This window comes from Grampus griseus, assembly GCF_964374135.1.
Source record: "Grampus griseus genome assembly, chromosome: 5".
NCBI lineage: Eukaryota > Metazoa > Chordata > Mammalia > Artiodactyla > Delphinidae > Grampus > Grampus griseus.
In genome coordinates this window covers 94755901-94764174 of record NC_138998.1, presented here as the reverse complement: position 1 = coordinate 94764174, position 8274 = coordinate 94755901, and positions in this window count along the sequence as shown.

The following is an 8274-nucleotide window of genomic DNA, read 5'->3' as shown; positions in this document are numbered from 1 at the left end:
CGGTACGCGGGCCTCTCACTGTTGTGGCCTCTCCCGTTGCGGAGCACAGGCTCCGGACGCGCAGGCTCAGCGGCCATGGCTCATGGGCCCAGCCACTTCGCGGCATGTGGAATCTTCCCGGACTGGGGCACGAACCCATGTCCCCTGAACTGGCAGGCAGGCTCGCAACCACTGCGCCAGCAGGGAAGCCCTAGAAAACTTTTTAAAAAGGTAAATTCCTGGGCTCAACTTGTAGAAAATTGAAAAATAATATACATTACCTTAAGAATAAAAATAAATGAATGATACACACCTACGGTCCCACAAAATGATTTTTTGTATAGAGCAAATGGGGCTATATTAGATAGGTAGATTTTTCCAAACAGACCCTCTAAATTTGATGAAAATCTGTCCAGTTTTTTCATGTGGTGCACTAGACAGAGTAAGAGATCCATAGACAGAAATTTAACTTACATAGTTTATTAATTTCCATACACATTCCAATCATACAGTCCAATGAGGTACATTGTTTAAAGTTCAGGAATTTATAGACAGTTGACAGGTTCTCTTTTATGACATTATTCTATTTCCAAGGCTATAGAAATCAGTCAGTTTTGTTTCTTCCCTCAGCTGAAGTTGTTATATCAAATCTGTTATCAAGGTCAAATGTATGCTGAATTAGTCAGTCTTTTTTTTTCTTTCTATTTTTCCTGTCACCACCCATGTCTAGGTTTTCCCAGATTACTACAATTGGCTTTTAAAAAAACCCATTTTATTATGGAAAAATTCAAACATACTCAAAAGTAGAGAGAATATTATACTGAATGCTCATGTACCTGGCATAAAGCTTCAACAATTATAAACATTTTGCCATTCTTCCCCCTTATTTTCTTTCTGGAATATGTTAAAGCCCAACCCACTCATCATAGAATGTCAGTGTGTGTCTCTAATAGGTAAGAAATTTGTGTCCCCCATAGCTTTCTAATTATTCTTTCTGTAATCTCATTTTTCTCACCAATCCAAAAATTTCCAACCATTTAGCATACTCCTACAGAAACCTAAAAGGGTTTTCAAAGGCTCAGTATTTCTCGTTGAATCAAGTTCACACTCTTGTCCTGGTTCACAAAGCCATCTTACTTTAGCTTCCCTCAGCTGTTTAACCTTACCTTCCGTTATTCCCCAACAAGCTATCAGGTGGGTCTCCTCACTGCTCAATAGATGCACTATTTATTCCTGTCTCTAGTCATGCTCTTGCCTCCCCAAATTATGTGCATTCTTGAAAGCTCTGCTTGGCTGCCACTTCCTTTATGAAGTTTTCCCCAGTTCATACTGACTTCTCTCTTCTCTGAACTCTTGGAATTTAAACTCAGTTCCTATAACTTTAAATATGATATTTTTATGGTATCCCAGTCTTAATTACTGTAACCTGGAAAGTGAACTCGGAATCACTGACTAGCAGCATTTGTTTTTAAAGACAACTTTACAATGTTTGGGTGAATAGTATCACTAGGGATACAATGAAGGTCAGTGGTGCTGGACAGATGAAGCATCAGTATGGTAGACAGAATTCTAGATGCCCATGACCTCTGCCCCTGGTGTTACTCCTGTGATTATATTATGTTACGTGGCAAAAGTAATTTTTCAGTTGTAATTAAGATTGCTAGTCAGTTGACCTTAAGCTAAGGAGACTATCCAGGCGCACCTGATCTAATCACCTGAGCCCTATAAAAGCAGGGAGTTTTCTTTGGCTGGTCAGAGATGAGGGAGTCAGAGAGATTCTAGGTCTAAGAAGGATTCAACCCACAATTATTGGCTTTGAAGATGGAGGAAGGCGCCCATAGGCCAAGAAATCCAGATAGTTTCTAGATAGCCAGAAAGAAAATGGGATCTCAGTTCTACATGCCCAAGGACGTGAATTCTGCCAACAACCTGAATAAGCTTGGAAGCAGCTCTTCCCCAGAGCCTCAGATAAGAGCTCATCCCAGTCGACATTTGAGTTTGTCTTTGTGATACTCCATGCAGAGAACACAGCCAAGCCCACGCAGACGTCTGACCTGTGGAACGGTGAGATAATAAATGGGGGTGGTATAAGCTTCTAAGTTTGTGGTAATTTGTTATGCAGCAATAGAAAACTAATACAGTAGGTAACACAGGGTTTGAGCTTGTAGTGAAATTTTACACATTTCCTGCTATTCTTTCTTTTTTGGTTTTAGTTTTATTGGGTTATAATTGGTATACAGCACTATATAAGTTTAAAGTGTACAGTATACTGACTAAGACGTACGTATATTGGGAAATGATTACCACAGTAAGATTAGTTAACATCCATCACCTCATATAGTGATAAAAAATTTTTGGTTTCCCTTGAGATAAGAACTTTTGAGATCTACGCTCTTAGCAGCTTTAAAATATATCATACAGCAGTGTTAACTATAGTCATCATGTTGTACATTGCATCCTTAGTACTTATTTATCTTATAACTGGAAGTTTGTAACTTTTGACCACCTTCACCCAATTCTCTTACCTCCCACCACTTTGCCTCTGGTAAACACAAATCTGTTCTCTTTTTCTATGAGTTTGGGCTTTTTTTTTAGCCTTCATATATAAAAATATGGAACACTACATGTATTTGTGCGTCATCCTGGTGCGGGGGCCGTGCGAATCTTCTCCGTATTGTTCCAACTTTAGTATATGTGCTGCTGAAGTGAGCATCCTGCTCTTTTTATTAAGGGTCCAAATCAGTAAGAGAGGTTTTCCAGTAAACTGAGGCACTTATCTTAACACACATGGTCACTGCACAGGCTAGCAGTGCCCTTAATTTATGACACCTCTCTCTTGTCCCTCAATTTCCCACTACAAATAGGAAAATTTCAAGAAAAGGAAAGTCCAGCTTCCCTATTGCCTATGTTTTCAAAAAAGTGTATAAGAAGGTCCTTGTGCAAAAAATTCTATGAGGGTCCTATATCCTATAAGAGGGTCCTTGAGGAGGGTGATTAGGACAGCCTATCTGACCAGCAGTAGAACTGGTTCACTATGCAGACTCTGACTATTTACCTCTGTTATGAGACTGGCGCAGATTTTGTAGGAAATGTTCCCCTAGATTCTGCAGCAGCCAAGATTTCAGATGGTGGAACTTGTTTATAAAATAAATCCAGACACTCACTTTAGGAACCGGTCAACAAATAGTTACTGAGGATGCTTAGAAAGATGAGTACTGAGGTTACAGTTTCTTTTGCAGCTTAGAATCAGAGATGATGGGCAGGAGCTTCCTTAGTTTTACGGGCTTCCGTTTCTCCAGCCACACACATTTAACAAAAATGAATGGTTAGACATTCATTTGGGGTGCTTGTGTATGATTCAAAAAGAACTTGTTCCTTATAAAATTTATTGTTAAATGACTCACTACAGGATGATGATGAAAATAAGCCTTCTAATTTAAAGAGTTATGCAAATATTCTTTTAAAAGTCAACCTTGTGAGGTATAATTTACATATAATAAAATACATATATTTCAAGTGTACCATTCAATAAATGTATACACTCACATCACCATCATCATAGTCAAGATATAGCACATTTCCTCACACCAGAAAGCTCCCTCATGTACATCCTTTGCAGTCAGTCTCTGCTTCCAACTACTGCCCCAGGCAAAAATTGATCTCATTTTTATCACTATAGATTAGTTTTTCCTCTTCTAGTATTCATGTAAATGGAATCAGACAGTATGCATATTTTTTGTGTTGAGTTCCTTTCACTCAGCATGAGGTTTTTGAGACTCATCCACATTGTTGCCTTTATCAGTAATTTATATTTTTATTGCCGAATAGTATTTAACTGTGTTAATAACACAATTTGTTAGCCTATTGGTGGATACTTGGGTTGTCCCAGTTTTGGGCTATTATGAACAAAGTTGCTATGAACAGTCTTTGGGTGGATATATGTTCTTTTTTCATTTTGGTAAATACCTGGGAGTGGAGCAGCTGATTCATATCATAAGTATGTTTAACTTTAAAAGAAACTGTCAAACCGTTTTCCAAAGTGGTTGTACTATTTTCCACCCTCAATAGCAAGATAACTAACTGTTCTCAATCTTCTTCAATACTTGGTATTGTCAGCCTTTTAAAAGGATGTGGAGTGGTATCTATCTAGTGAATATGTAGTGGTATCTGATCTTAGCTTTGATTTGCAATTTCCTTATAACTATGATGTTTAACATGTCTTCTTGTGCTTATTAGCCACGCATGTATCTTCTTTGGTGAAGTGTCTGTTCAAGTCTTCTGCCCATCAGAAAACAATTAGATTGTATTATTATTATTGAGTTGTAAAAATTTTAAACTATATTCTGGCTATAAGCCCAGTGTCATATACGTATTGATATTACACAAACTTCTCTCAGTCTGTAGCTTGCCATTTTGTCATTTCTTAAAAAAGTCTATTTTGCCCTACTTCTCACCTCCTTCTCCTTCAGGTCTCTAATTACATATATTTAGGCCATTTTCTGCTGTCCTACAGGTCTCTAAGGATATGTTTTTTTTCCTTCAATCTATTTTCTCTCTATTCATTAGCTTGGATAATTGCTATAGATTTGCCTTCTTATGTTCAAATTCACCAGTGACTTTTTCCCTCTCATCTCTGATCTACTGCTATTTTTTTTTGTCATGGTAATTTTTCAGTTCTAAAATTTCCATTTAGCTCTTTTTTATTGTTTACATTTCTATGCTGAGAGTCCCTACTTTTTAACTCATGATGTCCCTATTTTCTTAATTCTTTGAACATATTTATAGTAGCTGCTTTAAAGCCCATATCTTCTAAATCTATCACCTCAGTAATGTTGGGACTGGTGTTTTTCCCTTAACTATGGGTCATTTTGCCTTTTTTTGTTTTTGTTTTGTGCATGTCTAATAATTTTTTTTAACATCTTTATTGGAGATATATATAATTATATCTATATCTATATATATCTATATCTATATATATAATTATATTATATATATATAATTATATTATATATATATATAATATAATTATAATTGCTTTACAATGGTGTGTTAGTTTCTGCTTTATAACAAAGTGAATCAGCTATACATATACATATGTCCCCATGTCTCCTCCCTCTTGCATCTCCCTCCCTCCCACCGTCCGTATCCCACCCCTCTAGGTGGTCACAAAGTACCGAGCTGATCTCCCTGTGCTATGCAACTGCTTCCCACTAGCTATTGGTTTTACATTTGGTAATGTATATATATCCATGCCACTCTCTCATTTTGTCCCAGCTTACCCTTCCCCCTGCCCGTGTCCTCAAGTCCATTCTCTAGTAGGTCTGCGTCTTTATTCCCATCCTGCCCCTAGGTCTGCGTCTTTATTCCCATCCTGCCCCTAGGTTCTTCATGACCACTTTTTTTTTTTTTAGATTCCGTATATATGTGTTAGCATACGGTATTTGCTTTTCTCATTCTGACTTACTTCACTCTGTATGACAGACTCTAGGTCCATCCACCTCACTACAAATAACTCAATTTCGTTTCTTTTTATGGCTGAGTAATATTCCATTGTATATATGTGCCACATCTTCTTTATCCATTCATCTGTTGATGGACATTTAGGTTGCTTCCATGTTCTGGCTATTGTAAATAGAGCTGCAGTGAACATTGTGGTACATGACTCTTTTTTATGTCTAGTAATTTTTAAAATTGTGTACTGCATGTTGTTGGTGGTGCATTGTATAGGCTCTGTACTTTTGTTGTCTTCCTTTGAGAAGTGTTACCATTTCTTCTATTAGGCAGCTCATTTACTGGTTGATTACCTTGCACTCTGTAGGCTTGTCTTTATGCTTTGCTAGGGGACACCTATTGGAAAACTCAGCATGTTTCCCAAGGCCTTCTACCTTTACAGGTCTCAACCTCTAAATTCAGCTTTCACTGAAGATCTTTTAAAGGCTTGGTTTTAGACCTTGTTAGGGTGGGCATGGAGTGGACCTTACCCTAAAGCATGTTTCTAGTCTTCTCTGGTGTCCTAGATACATGCCTTTTGTGTTAATAAATTGATAACAAGGTCTTGCCACTCTGGCTTGGCCAGAACCTCCATGTCTTCTAGCACTGTTTTGTATCTAGTATCTTTATTCTGTTCTTGTCTCTATGGTGACTGTTCTGTATAGTTACTACAAGCCTCAGGTACTCTTGCCATGGACATGTGCATCTTAGGATTCACAGAGAACCTCCTGCACAACTTCTGGGTTTCTCCCTTCTCTCTAGCCCCTACATACCTGCTTTACTTTCTGATGCTTTGCCCTGCAGATTCTGATTGCTTCAGCTTTCCTGGACTCTGACCTCTGCCTCTTCAGCTCAGCGGGATCATTGTGCTCCGCTTGGATTCTAGCTTGCTATGTCATGGTTGGATAAGTGTGCCCAGGTAGAGATCCAGGGAAATCATGGGGCTCACTTTATGAATTTCTCCTCTCTCAAGGGTCACAACATTGTGTTTACTATTGTCCAATGTTTAAAAACAATTGCCTCATGCACTATCTCTAATTTTATTGTTTATAACAGAAGGGTTAGTCCAATACCAGTTGCTCCACATCTGGAAGTGAAAGGTTACAAGATGTGCTCTTAAGGATTCAGTTAGGTAAAGACGAATGGATTTATCCCCAAAGGGACCCCAAAGCTTCTGTTTGGACTGAAAAAGCATTTTTAATAGTCATGAACCCCGTCATATGGCTCAGGACCCTGGCCCTATTCATAGGAAGTTAGTATGGTGGGGTCGAGTATAGTTTCTCTATGTTGTTTCCAAAAATTGAGTCTAAGAGCCATCTATTCTCTCTAAGAAATTGAAAGAGGGTCTCTAAAAATAATTGTGTAGTAGTAGTTTTGGTAATAATAAATTACTATTATCGAGTACTTAATGTTCTAGGTGTTGTTCTTTTTTTATTAAAAAAATCTTTTTTGATGTGGACCATTTTTAAAGTCTTTATTGAATTTGTTACAATATTGTTTCTCTTTTATGTTTTGGTTTTTTGGCTGAGAGGCATGTGGGATCTTAACTCCCCGACAGAAGATCGAACCTGCCCCCCCTGCATTGGAAGGTGAAGTCTTAACCACTGGACCACCAGGGAAGTCCCTAAATGTTGTTCTTAAGGATTTATTTTTATTAACCAATTTATTCTTTGTAATAACCCAATCTTCAAGTACTAATTACTACCTGAATATTATAATTACTAATTAATAATCTTGTTTGGAGATTAGAAAATTGAAGTACTAATAGGTTAAAAAACTTTCCTGAGGTGACACATCTGGTAAGTGGTAGATATGGGAGGTCTATAGAAAGCCTTTGCCAGTTTCTGTCATAGAAATGTTACACAGCATATAGGATCTTAGAAACACTGTGTCTTTTCTTTCTTTTTTAACATCTTTATTGGAGTATAATTGCTTTACATTGTTGTGTTATTTGCTGCTGTATAACAAAGTGAATCAGCTATACGTATATATATATCCCCATATCCCCTCTGTCTTGCGTCTCCCTCCCACCCTCCCTATCCCACCCCTCTAGATGGTCACAAAGCACAGAGCTGATCTCCCTGTGCTATGCGGCTGCTTCCCACTAGCTATCTATTTTACATTTGGTAGTGTATATATGTCCATGCCACTCTCACTTCGTCTCAGCTTACCCTTCCCCCTCCCCATGTCCTCAAGTCCATTTTCTACATCTGTATCTTTATTCCTGTCTTGTCCCTAGGTTCTTCAGGACCTTTTTTTTTTTTTTTTTAAGATTCCATATATATGTGTTAGCATATGGTATTTGTTTTTCTCTTTCTGACTTACTTCACTCTGTATGACAGACTCTAAGTCCATCCACCTCACTACAAACAACTCAATTTCATAGAAACACCAAGTGTCTTAATGTGTAAATGAATAGGTGAGTTTGTGAGGGTGTTTGTGAACACGTATGAGCATGTGAGAGTGTGTGTGGGTACGTAAGGGCTCCTATCTCAGGGTCTTCCAAAATGCTGTTCTTTCCCTTGACTACCCCTCTTCACCTTCAGCCAACTCAATCTTATCCTTCAGGGTTTAACTTCAATATCACTGCTTCAAGGATGATTTGTTACATGCTTTCATAATATGTTATTCTTTATTTCTTCCTATCACTATTGTAATTGAATTTACAGAAATATTTATTTAATAGGTGTCTTTTCCACTAGACTGTAGGCTGCATGGGGCCTGTTTCCCACCATGTCTCCAACACGTAGCATGGTTTCTGTCATGGAGTATGTGCTCAATGTGTATTTGTTGAATCAATGAATG